The following is an 18026-nucleotide window of genomic DNA, read 5'->3' as shown; positions in this document are numbered from 1 at the left end:
AGATTTTATACAAGCAGCACAGAAAAGATTAAACAAATAATTTCACCAATTACATTTCACATTTGTTTTTTATTTGTGCAAGTTTTGCATACGTTACACAGGAAAAAAATAAATTTATCAATTGCACTTAACATCTGTTTGTCATTCGTACAGGTTTTGCATAAATTATACAAAAATTAAATCAAACATTCTTGTAATTGAAATTTTGTTTTACATATACTTTTTAAAGGTACATAATATAACGGGCATATCCTAGCAATAAAAGAAATACAAATTTATTCAAACGACACACAATGGTCCAGATTTTAACGAATGTGAAGAGAGTTCTGTTCTTTCATTGCATTCAATGTCTACCAAAATTGTGGTTACACATTCTTTCACCTATAACCTAACTCGTGGCGCACCTACAGAATACCATAAGTTATTTAGAACTTTTTTCGGGAAACTTTGAACATGGGAAGAACGTCTGTTCTTAAATAGTAACACATAATTAACAATAAAAAAATTTAAAGCTGGTCATTCAAATAGTAATCGTAAAGTAGGCGATGATGGTCCTAAAAACAGATTTCAGTAAATCCTGGTTGCTCGATATAGCTTAATACCAGCTGAACCAGTCGATTTCGATGAAACTTTTAATATGTTGATTGCGAGAAAGGTATAAATAAATCCGAACGTTGCTTTTTCAGCTTGTCAATGGAATAATTGCTTCGGAAGTGAATTAGATCTGAGTTCGGCGACTTTTTTTAGAAACAGATTCCACGTCTCGTCTGAAACCCTCCCGAATTCCAAGCAGGCTACTTTCCTAAAAAAGTGCTCCGGAAGATCGCGTATCACGTTTGCAGTTTTAATCAGAAACTAGATACTCTTTGAGAAAGCGAAGGTTCTCGAAACAACATTAAATAGTCGACCCTTAAGGAAAGCTCGCGCAACTGTAAGCGTGGCGTATACGGTATGTCGAATGTAGAATTTCAGTTGCGATTGTAACATTTCCTATACACGTGTAAATTGCTGTGTCGAAGCCAATATATTGTCTATAGACAATGCGATCCGATGTTAGCGTCTATTTGACTAAAACAATAAAGTCAACATTAGTAAATAATTGTCAATGGCATAATTGTCAATTAACATGATAATTGCAGTGTGAAATATTTGTTGAGACTCGAATCGTATAATATTTCGTACGTTATTTGTTTTAAGTTTCTCTCTAATTCTTCTCACTTTATTCGCAATTCTAATTTTGCTGACTTAAATAGTTCCACACAATTAATGTATACAAATTGCTCATTCAATTAATAAGATACGGCAGATGAGAGTCGACGCCATCGGTGGATGAAATGCACAAATTTCCACAAATTATGTGAATAATAAATACTTATTTGCCGAAATGCTAAATATTTGCATATTGAATTTGATGATTGTATTGTTATAGAATGCGTTTCCTCAATGATTCGTCATTGTATAATGAACGTGCAAGTATTTCATAATCATTTCATCCATGAGTATCGAATACGTTAGCATTTCATTTTATTTACCGAACATTAGCAACAGCGCATAAAGAATGTTTACGTTAACCATCACTTCAGAAAATGTTATTTCCAACTTTATACTAAAAAAATGGTGTTAAATTGTATTATTAGCAATTTCCAACTTCCCATTTCAGTCAATGTAAATTTTTAATTATCGAAACTCCAATGGTCGTGTATTACTTATACAGTTGCACTTTATTTGTTTCCTGCATTTGGACGTAAACAAGTATGACGCAGAATATTTGTCAAACATGGTTCTCTGTGCAAAAATGAATGGTGAGGCTGACACAGATAAAACTTCTATATTCTCAGAAGCTATACCTAGCGGGCGTAATTACCGCATCATTTATGAACGAAATCAAAGGGAGTTTTCGAACGTGAACAAGTAAAGAATATTATAAGCCAGTAAATTGCAATTGTTTAAAAATCCATGGATACTGCTTTTACGAAACGTTATTATTATTTCGAAGCATTAAGGAATTTATTGTTAAAATGCATTCTATTCTCTGCACAAAAGTTTTGTATAATTTCATTAACAACTACGGTTTTGTTCCAGTTTCATATTAAATCGAAATACATAACGATATGGGATTTTATTATCTATTGATACTTCTATTGATTTCTATACTATAAAAAAATGTAGAACCAGATACGTATGCGAAATACAATAGATTTTTTTACTCCTCTGATAGGTACTATGAAGGAACGTAAAACATTCTAAAATATCCTGTCGCATTGCTGCAGAGCGTGGCTTTATAGTCCTCATAAATTCCACTTTTAATATTTAACACTTAAAATAGACTTTGACAAAGTATTACGCTTTTAAGTATTCAATAGTGGAAAGTGGCTGAATCTGGAATAGAAGAACACTACATTCCATCATTCTAATACGATACTATCAAGTGTTTTTCGTATTATGTTTATTAATTGTTTATATGATATCATTCTAGATGCATAACCCGCAACTTGTGCTTTTCATGTGTACTAATCGACTATTTATTGTAATGGGCAAATATTGTATTATATTATATTGTATCGTATCGTATTGCGTTGTACTATATAGTATTGTATCGTATTGTATTGTATTATATTATATCATACCATTTTATACAATATTATATTATATTATTGTATTATTAGTACATTGCATACAATACTATACATATATAATAGTATATCTCGCTAAAAGATCTGTGTTCTCCTCAATATTACACAAATTTTATTTGGGCCATTTCTCCACATATCAAATAGTGTTTAAGAACTAATGATTTTGGTGTCAAATCACTTTATGATTGAATAACTACAAAATTCTTATTTCGTATAATTGATTCGTAACGATGTAATTATAACAGCATTCCATGTGTCTCTATAGACAACGAATTCGAATGTTAGACGGTATTAGGGCAATTACTAGCATACCGTATTGTCGAGTTCAGTGCATCCTTTTCCTACCGGAGTCACGTTAATAGGGCAGGCTAAGTATGTCGAGCTCCTCGAAGTTCTGTGAAGCCGTGCATCAAGATCGAAACTTTTGAAGGAAACAGGACGCGTGATTCGTTATGACGAACATCACTGCTCTGTCGGCCGATCAACTGTCTGACGCGTTAATTTCACACTATCTGCCTCCTGCCGTAACTATTATATCTTTCATGGCTTGCCTTTCATGACTTCAGGTGAGTCATTATTCATATTGTGTCTAGAGTTCAGTTTAAAACTTTGATGATACCACATCCAGGTTAGAACCGGTCGCTGTTTAAAATAAGTCGCATTAATTACAAATTGCCGCTTGCAGCAATTATTCACGACGCGAAGGCATGCAGCCATGTATGGAACACCGTTCAATTTTTACAAATGCAAATTTGTGAAATTTACAGCATTCGCAATTTTTATAGACAATTTGAAACAGATTTTAACAGATTTTCCATACTATAACAAGTATGGAATATTGACTAGTATTGACTAATATTCGATATTTTTATACCAATTAATTTATTTTTATTCGAGTTAAGATAAGTACAAGTTGTAGAAATTTCAAAGTAACACAGCCATGGAATGGGTTACTAAATGTGGTACTTTCCCGTTACGTTAGATCGCTACGGCAGCGAGCAGCCATTTATTGGGAAACCTAATTCTAAACTAATTGGCAATTATCAATATTCCGATACCAATGAAGACATTTCGTGAATAAACTTCCTGTATACTTCCAATTAATTAACAGGCATATCCTGCAGTTTCGAACAATTGTACAAACAATTCTCCGTCGTGTGATATGCCGTACAGTTCATTTACCTTTCATAAATAGTAATTTTGTACTTTTGCTTCAGTTTTATCCTCTGCATAATATATCTCAATTTTATTTTAAACGATCATATTACTTACAATTACTTATTAGGAGGTTAACCCGTAAAGTGTCATTATTTGAGACTAGTCCTTTAATTTTATGAAATAATACATACATTATAAATATTAAGTATTAATAGTAATATGAATTAATAATATCAATTAATAACATTAATATTAATTAAATAATAATATAATTTAATAATGACATTGTAATTTAGACACATGATAAAAATGTATAGTTAAACGATACAAATAGTAAGATACAAAACTAAATTAATTATTAATGTAAAAGGAAGCTGAATTGATAAATTAAATATGTTTGTTCGAATATAACAAGCGTAATAAAATATTTTCTTAGTTAATAAAAAACTATTGCAAATCATATAGATGTATTTTATACATTAATTCTTCACAGCTGAACACTTCGTTCTTAATATAATATCCAGAATTGTTTTGGTAACTATGATTTTCATTGTGAATTCGCAAAACATTCCTATGTTCAAGAATATTTGAAACTCGTTAGGTCTAAACATCCTGTTTCATTAATAGTCTATATCTGTGTTTAATGGCTCGTTATCGTGTTCACGAAAATGCGTGCGATAACTTTGGATGAAGATAAATGAATCCCATGGCTGGGACAAGACTGCTAATTTAGAATTTACTGGTGTGGCTGTCAGTTGGTCAACAGTATCTGAAGCCACCGCATTGTATACCGGTGTCCTCGATTCTAATCTGTAATATCGCCATTCTTTTTTTACATCAATTCTGCTCCTGCAAATGTTCGAGAATATCCCACTGAACCAAGTTACCACTGACGCATAAGAAATGTATGTAGTTTCGTATATATGTATATATATATTATGGGCAAGCACCTATTTCAGCTTATTCTATTCCTAGCTGACATCGTTGCTAATACTATGGCATCATTTAGTGTCATCAATACTTGTTCTAATAATGGAAATCAAATGTCTTCGATTATTGCTATGACGTTAGAAGGCCTGAGTAACTAAAGTTTGCCAATAATTTCTGTAAAAAAATAGCAATTGGTTGGAATGAAAAAGAAAATAAATTTGTGTCTGAGCTAGTAATGACAATTTAAACAATACATTTTGTAGAATACTAACCGATATGTACGCTGAAAATTTCATCGAAGTTATTGGATTTATAATAATGTAATTCAAATAACAATAGACTATAAATATTTAAAAAATGGAAAATAACATCTCCCAGCACTCGACATACATTGCAATTATAATAATTAATAATTCATGCATATTATTCATGCAATTATCTTTTTTATTTCTTATTACAAGCTACATTCATTGCAAGCATTCACTAAAGATTCTTTTACATTAACTAATTAACATTTAAACTAAACTGTATGACAAAATTGAAACAGTAAATCAAAAAACACAGATGGTACAACATTAAAACTGGAGGAAAAGAAAATAGTCTCACACAGTCATTCCGTTTCGCATCCGATTCTCGTCAAGCCTCCGCGCGTGTATTCAGTCTATTCTCCGACATTTTCTTAGAGCTTTGAACACTGCCGAGAAACGGGTAAGAAACCAACGGAAATTAGCGACAACTGTAAAGAGAATTCGTCAGCAGATCTGGCGCACTCGTGCGGCCACCATTAACATTCAAGTTACTTTGCATGTTGCCCAGTGAAACGTGTTGTCGCTTTCCTTGCTTATTCCGCGACGTATATACCTGCGTCTGAAACATTACGACCGTGTCGATTTTCTGCCACGACTGCAGCCGAAGAAAATGTCATGTAATCTAAATTGAAGTGAACGCGTGTTTCCTTTTGAAGGGCCTCTTTAAACCGCTTGGGCAAACTTCTCTGAAAATAATTTCATGCCCGACTCTTCTAGACAGAAGGGAAACGTTTCTATTTTTCGAGTGAGCAGAGACCGTTCATCGTTTGAAAGCGAAATATTCTATGAATTCGTAATGGACACGAAATATTGGAATGAGTTTACCACCCATTCAGTTTAAATGAAAATCTAAAACTGATGAACGGATGAAGAAATGGTATTTTAATGGGTGTTATCTGTTTTCTGTTTTTTGTATGGTTTCTAAACCATTTTAAGGGATCATCCTTTCGATATGGAAATAACCTTGACTTTTAGGAATTCTTTCTGAAGAATTAATGGACCCCTTTTGTAGAACCATTCCATCCATTAAACACCAAAAACGTCGCGATTACATGAAGAATACCTTTATTATATCAAATATTTCCATCGCGTTGTCCAATGGCTGGACAGTTGTCGAATATTTTTCCTGTCACAAGCTTCCCATTTTTGGTTCATAATTCTTTCAACGGAGAATGAAGTGCCAAGAAATTTAGGTTCTATAAATACACTGACTTTTAAAGGTAGCACCGAGAATGTGTGTGTCGATACTTTTTTAATGCATCGTATTACTTGTGCCGGGCGAAAAATATGGCTTACGGAGTGATGCATGGGAAAAAGGAAAGCTGATAGATGAGTGAAACACGGCGGAAGCAGTTAAGTTCGATCGTGGAGAGAAAATCCACGACAAGCAAAACTGGTAAACGATCGAATTCGTTCGTCAGGAATTTTCACATTTTCGTTTAATCTCCTTACGAATTCTCACTCGTGCTATTCTGAATTCGGATTATTCGTGTAACCGTGGTTCGCCGGAATAATTGTAATAGTCTCTCTGAACCTACACACACGGCATCGGTACTGCCAAAGGAATTTGTCGCAATACGACGCCAGACACTGCGAAGTTGCCACCGCGAAATTATACGGGAAGATGCGACACAGAAAATTGAACGATTTCGAAAATCGACAAGACTGTAAAGTCTAAGCAGATGTCTATTTGAAATTTTCTTGTTAAATATATTTATTTAGATTTGATGCACCATTAGCCGTTGAATTAAACGCCAGTATTTGTTGTTGCAGTTATTTTTCACGGTTTTTGAAAAAGTTTTGCGAAAAAGAAATCGTTCGCCCTTTTATTATATTTAGAGAAAATTAAAATTGGATTCGAAAGTATCTTTAAAATATTTAAAAAATCACAAATTTGATAATGGAATGCGCGTCAAAGTATATCGATATTTAATTAGTATTCACAGATTTGTTTAGATACACACATTTATTTTGTCCACATTTACACTCACATTTATTTACGAGAAATATTTTTACGTTTATTTTAATTAACAAGATAATATCTATGATCACATTAAAAATAGTTCCTCGCTTCTTTGTTAAACATACCTTTCCAGTTGCGTCACTTTCCTGATAAGAGTATGATATATTTATTATCAAAATTGTAATGCAGGAAAACATATTTTTTAGAGTCGTGTCAAGAATCTCAATACATTACATAATTATTTAAAAACTTATTTAATGAGAAAATTGGCACATTTGACCATATTTCTAAAATAAGAGAAAGTTCGTAGAAATAGACTATACACTACATGTAGTAAATATCCGAAGATCTAAGTTCAGCTAATTGTTTAATAATAGCACTCTATTAGCGGGGCAGACATTAATAATCGAGGTTTCATCTTGGACTTTTGGAGTAGAGCACTCAAGGGCAGCGGTTCATTGGTAAGAAGTTAGCGATCATGTCGAATTTATAAGAAATAAAAAGAAAAGAAAAGAAAAGAAAAATAAATGAAACCGCAGCGTGCAATCTTTAAATTCCAGAAGAACCGTCACGTAAAACTTAATTGGAAGCTCTCCGACATATCTTTACCACAGCGATATCGTGATTCACGGTTCTGCAGACCGACGGAAAGGCCGAAGAAATGAGAATAAATGTTCCACGAGAGAAATTACTGGCGTGGAATTTACCTTTCCTTGTTGAATTCGCAAATCATCGATATCTGAAGTTTTCATTACTACTGAAACGAGGAAACTTTCTAATTGGTAAGCACTATTGTACGAAAGCAAGGAAAGGAAATTCTTGCCACTGGATTCGCTCTTTCATATTTATTTAATTCCCATTTGGCGCTATTCACTGACTTTGATCACGTAATTATTTTAAAACTCATGCCACAGACGTCTATAATATAGGATTTTTAAATTAGTCTTTTATCGGGTTGCCTTGAATTAAATTGCAGATGTTATATTTATTACGCAATATGCCGTTTAAAGCGACGATATCAGTTCATTATATAAAATATTCGAAATAAAAATATTTTTCAAATGAACCTAATTCGTTCTTCTGCTATCAAAGCTTAGGAATAAAAACAGATGAAACAATGAAACAAAGACTGTTTCGTTCTGTCAGGAATATGATTAAGAGCAAAGAAATGCTGAGGGGTAAGTGTATGGGGTTAACAAATTCAACACCTATTTTTTTTTAAATAGCGAACACATTCAAAGTGACTTTTATAGTTCCAGGTCACTGCTCGCAGAATAAATTCCATTGAAATGTTCAGTAAGTATGAGACACATTCCTCATGTTATTCGCTGATCGTGCAACCATGCGTTCCTTCCGCAGATCGGATCGAGCTCGGCTCCATAGGACAATAGTTCACGCATAGGAAAACGCAAGCAAGCTTCAAGAAAGCCGGGATCATCTGTACCTACTTTACTTTAACTTATCTACGTCAACGTGTGCCGTATATCTTGGGGAATCAAATGAAATGGTTTTGGGATGTTACTTACACCGAAGTAATCCTAAGATACAAGTTTCTTCAGAGAGCGGCAATGGATGGCGGATATCTACAGAAAAGCCAAAGCTACCATTAATGCATTCACCCATTTACTCCGAGGAAGCTCGGAGCTCCATTTCCAATGAAATTACTTATTTATGAAGTTTACATTCGTCCACTAATATTCTATGGCTTTCAGCTTTCGAGCCAGAACTCGTATATTCGTCTTACGACAGTTGCGGAATAAGATAATAATTAATATCAAAATTTTGAACATCCCTACGGCTGCTTGCGTCGGGAAGCCAACTTTCACCTGATTGAGACGAAAATCTCTCCTTCTCGTCGTAATTGCAACGCGATTGATCATTTAAATAAATTAATGGAGACTTCGGATCTTTTTGAGCAGAAGCTCATCTAGTTTTATTAGCGTTAGTGAAGATATCATTACTATACTGCTAATTGTATGTATTTGTGGCAAATTTGGATAAGTGAAACATAATATGATCACGGGAAGCTAAGAATGTTGACGTATGAATTTATACTCATTTAAATCATTTAAAAGAGCAGAATAACTTGGCATAAAGCATAAAACTTGGCTCCTAAGTCTCGCAAGACGGTTTCTATTTTTCACAAAAATCCGCAGTTTATGCAAAGATCCGTTTACGTTGTTTCCTCGGCACGTCTGAGGATTTTTGTAGATTTATCCACTTTGGAGGTTTTTACGCAAAGTAGACATTTTAAATTCTTTTATCTTTCTACATGCGCTGCGTTTGGTCTTTCCACGAGCTTTCCTTGAACCAATCTACCGCGTGAATGATGAAGTAGGTGTACTTTTTTAAGACCTCGCGGAAGAAGGTCGAGATCTCCAATAAACTTTATTTTAGACTATTCCAGTCGTTCTTTGGTCTTATAAAGAGTTAATGTCAGCTGACTCTGAGCAGTTGTAGGGTAACTTTTCTTAGAAACACTGTAGAATTCTGCTTTCTTTCTATTTTCAATCGAGAGTAATCGGCGTTTTTTTCTGGTACCATCAATTCAACTTTGTAACATAAAAGCAGACAGCTTAGATTATGTTATTCGGTCTCATCTTAAGGAAATTTTTGGGAACATTTTGTTGGAGAAATTGCAGCACATAATTGTTCATTTACTCTATCTAAAGATCGTAAAAATTGGTACTACAGCGAACAAGTTTTTAAAAAGATTTGAATAAGCTACATTAGTTTGTTAAAAAAATGGTAAGACACAAAACTTCTGTGAGTAAAGCATTCAGTTGTTTTCATTACATTCCGTAACGAATCCGAAAGCAGCATTCGAAATGGCAGTATATTAGTGAATTTTTCATTGAATCTATCATGTATAATAATTTGTCGAAGCAGCTGTCGTAACTAATATACGAACGTGTAATGCGTTACTCGTGACGTAGGAACAGTTTGATGGGTATGCATCGTGAATCGTGATGCAGTAAGGTACAACGTGTCAACACGTTTCCTCCTAGAAACAAGCTGCTGGCTGGAACGATCGTAAATTCAAAATTAATTGCTGGTACGATAGTTGGATTCGCCTGCTAGTGGCATGCAACGAATCCTTATAACATCAATGCGGTGGTAATTAATATTAATTACGCTTAGGCGTTAAATGTTTAAAATCTACGTATACTGGTCCTTAACGCGTTGACTATCACACCAATGTTTATAAGAGTAGTAAAAAATCGGAAAAGCATAGCTATCAAACTTTGATTGATTTGAATAGAAATCGTCTTTTGAGTTTGATAAAGAGATATTCTATAAACAAAATACTTGACAGCCAAAATGTTAAAAAGAATATTGTGTCACAAAAGTTCATTAATTTCCTGACACGAACCGATCAAATATAATTGGGTCGCATAATTTTGGATCTATCAATCTTGTTATTAAAAATGAATTGACATAAATTAGATCGCGTAAATAAATAATTTTACATGCGTTAACGACGAAATGTGAATAGGCACGTTGTACTTAATTATAATCAAATATAATCTACGATTTAAAATGGTATAACACACGAATAGTTTTATTCTAAATGTTGAAGCAATGAAAACTGAAATTATTTTCCCACCGATCTGATACATATTACCCCATGGTATCACCCGGTTAAAATTAGGAAGCGACCCGTAAAATAGTAAGTAACGGACTTCCATATTCCATTGTTCTTATCTCGATTCTGGTTTCTACCAGATTACTTGCCTTCACAGTGTACCCGTATCTAAAAGCTAGTGCTTAACGGGTTACATAACATTAAACTATTATATAAAAGGGAATATTAAGATCATTTTTGTACATGCAAAATTGTTCTTCATAAATATTCAATATTTACGTCTTGTTATTTGTCATTTCTTGTTTCTGAAAATTTTAACTATAATTTATCAATAGAGAAAAATGATTTGAAAAATCACTATTTTACAAAATGTAGTATTTTACAAAAAAAGAAAAATGAACGATTGAAGAATTCATATTGTGAAGGATTGGGCAAATAACAGTGCTTAAAATATTAAAATTTTGTATACTTTTATTGAAGTTTGCTTAAATATCTCAAGTACTGATTATGAAAAAACACGTTTAACATTTTTAGAAATATAAATCCAATAGAGCCATGAATCCCTAAATAAAATTTTAAGAGAGCATTTTCAAAATGTCGTATTAACAGAATATGCAATTATTATGTCACTTTAGTATCGAAAAATGTTTCACTATAAATTCTCACCATGATATTTCAACGAAAGTATTTGATATTATTTATTTATTTGTTTAATGCTTTAAACCAAGTGCTTATATTGCGATGAAATATAATTTAGATAATACTAGAGGTGGGCGGGTACGCGAGATTCTCGAGAATTTTTCGATACCCGAAATCCTAAAAGCGGATTGGGGAGTATTTATAAATCACAAAAACTTTTTAGAAATTGTCATGTTATATGTTCCTATACGAGACGTTGGCTGCGTGTGGCAATAATATTCTGCGATAACATTTGTGACATTTTAATAATGTAACAACACTTCTTTTTTTTTTTTTTCTTAGAGGTTTTACGTCGCATCAGCTGCAAGGCTATTAGCGACCTTCTATTTAAATAGACCTTATATTTTGTTTATTAAGCCTGTATCTCTCAGAAATTTTAATAGGTCCTTGATTTTGTTGCTGTTTATGTTATCCTTGAGCAGTGGTTTTAGTTTGTGTTTGGTGCGCATATAATTGTATTTTCAGCAGTTTAAGATTAGGTGGTCCGTTGTCATTTGGGTGTTGCATTCTTCACATAGTGGGGATGGTTCTTTAGTTAGCAGATAAGAGTTTGTGTATCTGGAATGGCCAATTCGGATGCGGGTAATCGCTACTTGGTCCCTCCTGGGTAGTGTACTGGTCATTTGATAGTTATTGAAAAATTTTTCTGTAATGTTATTTATATGGAGTGAGGCTGATTGTTTCCATGTAGCTTCCCATTGTTGCGTTAGCTGGCTTTTGATCGTTTTTATCATGTCTTCCATGTGTAGATTTTGGTCATCATTTGGCGGTGTTAATGAACAACACTATTGATTGTCCCGAATTTGCACTTGTACTTCACGTATACAATTCACTGTACAACATAATATTCAATTCAGTCTTGAAAAAAGTCATTTAGTTTAGTTTTAAAACAGTTATACCGTTTTTCAATAATCGCAGGGTATGGCATTATTGAATAAAATAGAACGAATTTTTCAGGTTAGTAACAAAGCCTTCAAGTATAAGAACTATTAAAAAATATTAATCGAGATTATACCAATTCGTAAAATCTAGTTCATTATCTCCATTAAATTCAAGCCATCAGGAAACATTACTATCTTGGTTCCCGATGTTTATATCATAATGCAGTTCGGTACGTTGTGCTCACCGTAGACATTTCTGCGATCAGAACGTCATAATTTGCTGCACATGTGCCGCTAGCGATTCGCAGCTGAACGATCAAAATTGCACGATGTATATAACAATAACACCGCTAATTAGAGTAACGAACGATATCATGCATTTTATAACTTAACGCGTTCTGCGATACACAACGTGCGAAAGGAATGATATTACCTATGTGAATCTGTTTGGTATTTGATGATGATGTGTTAATCGTGGCGAAATATTTGGCTATCTAATTGGCACGATCACTTCCGCGTTTCGAAACGTTCCATAGCTACTCAACACTTTGTCTATTGAGAATAATTTAATAGTATTTCAACACTGAATGCATCGAGTTGTAACTATCATTTGATGAATTTGACTAATTACTACGATTATCTCGTAAACAGGCAACGTATTTGGCAAATAGAAATTAGCCAAAAACCAAAATCAGCGCTTTAGAGTTCATTACGTAGTGTTTTCATGGGAAGGTCCAAAGCAATACATTCAGTTAACTGATTTCCTGATTTTGAAATGACTTCATTCCGGCATTAATCGCTTTCTCAATTAATAGCTGTTACAGCATTGTTGCGCGGTGCGTTACAGCGTCGGCCTTAGTTGGTGACGATTAAATAACGCGCCTACCTCGCGATAAATTAATATGTTGAGGATAGATTTGAGGGTGAACTGAGATGGGGCAAGGTGTCGTATTTAACAAGGTTTAATAATAAAAGAGACGAACAACTTATAACAACTATGTACAAAATGTCGGTTGTCGGACCAGATGAGAAGTTACCGAGTGCGACGCGACAAGCATCCTGCAGTTCAGATAAGAATTTACGCAGTAACCACATTTAAGAAAAAAGAAAATGAAAAGTTTTCAACGTTTCCCTAATTTTTTATTTTCAATTATATTTATTCAATCTTTATCACGTTATTTTGTATAAGATGTTTCAAACGTCGTAGAAGAATTTTTCATGTCTTGATGATTTGATCATTTTACCCCTAAATTTTATTTAATTTCGTATTTTAACAAACCGGCAATATATTTAAGTAAAATAATAATACTAAATTCATTACTAAATTTAGTAGAGCTTAGTAAATTTCTTTTATTAAATTGATTGTTATTATTCATATTATTACTACATTTCTTAACAATTTTTCATACGCTCGTTGTTACATTTTTTAGAGGGCATCTATCTTATGTTCAAAAATGTTAATAACAATTTTGTAAAGTATAAGACGAATGTTGGAAAAAATTGTCTTTTCTGTTCATTGTTCCTTTTATTTTTTTGATAATATCTCTATACAGTATTATTATTATACATAAATCTTTCAGCATACTTGTTCAAATTCGAAATTTAATAAAAATTCGGGTAAAAGAGCTAAAATTGTAAACATACAAACTTCGACTACCACTTTTTAAAGACCTAGGAGATTTTAAAAATAGTCATGCTTGTGATATTCACAAAAGTGTCCCATGCCTTGTGCTGTGGTTTCGGCGTTTAATAGAACTATAACAAGTGACCTATTGGCATAACGTCTATTGGCTTGCTTAATAATGTTTGTTGTATGAAGTAGTAATTTGTGGTTTGCCCGGGACCTACAATGCCAGTTATAATTACTAACATACACTTTCGCAATTGCGAAAGCATGCCTCTGAAATAATTGTGTACTTATTGGCAATTCTGGGGCATTGTGCCGGAAATTATCGAGGAACAGTATACATACATGGTTTTTGTCCAATATGAAGCAATTTCTATACCTTGTTATGATATGACTTAAGTCAAATATTGATTTCGGACATATCTGTATGAAGACTATTTTTAGCGATCTTTTTGGGAGAAATTAAATTTCTTTGCTGCAATCATAAATCTCTTGTGGAAATGCATTTCTTAAATTACTCTTCTGACATAAAAATATTAATCCTTATAATCATGGTATTAACCTAATTAATCATAGCATTAATCTATTTCATTATAGCATTAATCTATTTCATTATAGCATTAACGATAGCATAAACAATTTTCTTAAATTACTTTTTAGTTGTTCTTCGTGACCAAGATTTCAAACAATATTTACTAAATACGAATACTAATCATATCATTAAAATTCAAGTGAAAATTTCTTTCGCTAGAAATATTTGGCATAAAATAAATATAATTTTCTACTTTCTGTTGGAAAATGTTACTGTCGAAGAAGTTTTAATCATTATACCTGCGAAAGAAGTAAGACGAGGGGTTAAAGCTTCGTAATATGCTTACAATGTTACGGTAGCAACTGCATCTCATAATCAAGATTTTTATTCAAGCAAAAGTTCGCGTCTGGTGATTTATGTGCGGGAGTGTACGTAGTTTGATAAATACATTAGAATCTTTTATCTCGCATTTTACCTCGCTAAATTGGCGATCCGTCCGACGGTGTGTCAGCCCGACCAAGAGTAGTTTCACTCTTGCGGTTTCCATGCAATTTTTCCACCGTGCGACAATCATGAGCCTCTTTATTCTACGAGCGGTTACTCTATTCCCCTTACTGTCTCGCATTTTTCACTTGTTTCTCACACGGTAAAATGAAGCGATCATGAAACCGGTGTAAAACAAGGTTCGCGCGATGGTTATGCATTTCCGTGGCATGATGATGATACCACTGTCGCTCGCAGATCATTAAATCGCAATTATTGACCGTGTTCATTTTGTAACCGAAACACACAATAAGATCTAATTCACCAGGACCACTGTTGATTTGAATATTTCGATATGTACTCGTCAATCCAAATTAATTGCCGTAGCTAGGTTTGAATAATTAAGGTGTAACAGACAAATTAAATCCCACCGAAAAATCATCAGTGAGTAAATGTAACCTTGATAATTTCTACGTATTTGTTGCGTCGAGTCCGCGTACGCAATTGCCGCAAATCACTCGAAGGCGCGTGTGTTGAGATAATTGAGGAATCAACGGGTTTTAGTAATTAATAATTTATTGAAATTTAATGATATTTGAAATGGGATATGTTTCGGATGTGACGGAGCCGATGTTGGATTTCCTAAATGCTTAGGAAATGTATGATTTAAGTTTAAAAAAACACACACACACACATTCATCACGTTCGTTTGGAATAACAATAGCTTGAAAAAATTATACAGGATGGGTCGGAATTCGTAGTACGGTCGGGCAGATGGTGATTCCACGTGAAAAGAATAAGAAAAAAATTTGGTATAACATTTTTTATTCGGGGATCCGGTTTCTCAAATATTATGGAATAAAATATAAAAGGTTGTTAGAAATGATCCAGTACTGTTGGCGAACTGTTAAAGTTGATTTTCTCCAAAATGGAGCATCTGATCAAAAAATGTTATACCAAATTTTGTTTCTTATTTTTTTACTCAAACACCACTTCCATTTTCAACATTTCCCGATACAATTAAATGACTCGCGTATACTGAAAGACATGTATTGATCTAATACTCCCACGATTACAGCAAACAATTGCAGCAACTTCTTACGTGAAATTATTCTTATTTCTTAAATGGAATTTTAGGGAATGTTACTTTACCAAATTGTATATTGGAGTATCTCTTGGCAACGATTTCAGGTCCCATTTCAAGCTTAAGCTTCTCTACTCTCCTCTATCTAAGCCGAGGACTCTTACTTGCTCCCCGGAAATCTATTCTCTTGGCAACGGCTTAAGCTCTCAAGAGATAGGCTTAGAGTTTTACTTTGGTTCAACCTTATTATCCTTTCGCCTACATGTTAAACTCACAAAAATGTTTAACCAATTTAATGATACCCATTTATCTTCGTACGCAATGACATTTGCACAATTTCATATTATCGATTTTTCAGTAGATACATTCACACGATATAGTTTAAGATTCGACAATTGAAAACTTTACTGTCATTAGGTCTGGACCTCTTACCAATAAGAACGATTCGGAACGGACAATCTAATAAAGAGCGATAAATTCTGATAATTAAATCAAAAACTATTTTCAAGAACTATTTTCTATATTTATCGTCGATCCGAAATTATCGCGCGATACATTGGAATAGGCCTACAGGGAATACCACTGTCAAAGAAAACGCATTAACAATAGTAACTAACAGCGTTGCCCTAATACGACACGATTAGTTATTACGGTACGCGCCTGAGGTGCTGTGTGCCGAAGGGAACAATGCGGGGAGCGAAACGGTGCAACGTCACGTTGCGTTCCGAAACGTTCTAAGCTCTGGCTTCGACGATAAGTTTGATTGAAGAGAAACCGCAAAAAATAAGAAGTTTCAGGTTGTGATCATCTCTATCACAATTAGTAAACTTCTAGCTCATGAAACAGTTTCATTGATTGCAAAGTCCATCAGAGCCCAGAAATGATTCTTATCCGCGTATAATACTTGTTTGCGCTGCGGCATCGTTTCAAAACGATCATTTTCTGAATCGGGCGCAGAGAACTGGCGACATACGAGGACCGAACAAATTCTGCATCGTGAAATGATAATCGGGGGGTTGACAATCTGCTCCCCTTAGCGGGATCACTTTGAACGTCTCGATTGAAAAACGAATCGACTCATCGCTGTGTTTTTTCACCCCGATATCCGATGGTTACAGAAAAAGAAAAAAAAGATGAGAGAACCAGGCTTCGGGAACAAAGAAGAAAACGAGGAAAAACGGGAGATTTTTTTCTGAAGCGATCCCTCTCTCGTTTGAAGTTCCACGGATGACAATAACGAACGCTTTAGCGGTGTGGCGCTTTCGAATCGATCCGACAAAGGGATCGGGGCTCGAGAAACGGCAAAGCGGGAAAATCAGGGATGGACGTTCCCGTGGAGTAAAGACAGATATGAAAGAAGAGGTAAATCGAACGACGAAGTGGCTACGTACCCGTTCGTGGAAGCGGCGGCGGTGGTGGCGGGAGGCCCTGAATGAGAAGGGTTAGGGGGCGAAGGAAGAGGCGGTGACACGAATAAAAGGTAAATTGTTAGATGAAAGCGGTGAAAAAGGAAATAAAGTATTGGAAGGAAGAGGTAAAAGTACAGGCAGACGAGAAAGATTTCAAAGTGTGAAGCTGGAATGGAGGAGGCGGAAACGACGGAATTTATCTCCTCGCAGAACCGGAAAGAATAAAGGAATGAACAGCGAAATTGAAATAGGATTGAGTTTCTACAAGCGCAAAATAAAATGCGGGGGCAAACAAACATTTTCGATTCTATGAACGGCGAGCTATGAAATGCTATTAGCGAACTTTGGATCATTATGCAAAGCGAATTCTCTTCTGTCTTCGATTTTGCGATCTTAACGAGTTAAAAATAAAATGCGGTTCGAAAACTGGTTCATATTACCTTTCAAGCATTTTTAACAGTTGATCGGATAAATGACCTGAAAAGAAGTTAATCGTTCTATAAACGACTATAGTTATATTAAGAATTTCAAGAAAGCTTCAGTTCGACGAAAACTCGTGAAATCAATGCCTGCGTGACAATTAGTTACAATGGCTAGAATTACAACAGTCGTAATCATTTCTTAGAACAAAAAGTAGATTTATTGTGAGCTTACGTTTACTTGAATACTGAAGTTTTTATGTTGAAACTGTTTAATCGTAAAGACACTTTCACAGGAAATAATTCAATGAATA

The sequence above is a fragment of the Augochlora pura genome, chromosome 1, assembly GCF_028453695.1.
Source record: "Augochlora pura isolate Apur16 chromosome 1, APUR_v2.2.1, whole genome shotgun sequence".
NCBI classification, from domain to species: Eukaryota; Metazoa; Arthropoda; class Insecta; order Hymenoptera; family Halictidae; genus Augochlora; species Augochlora pura.
Note: the sequence above shows the minus strand (reverse complement) of the source record.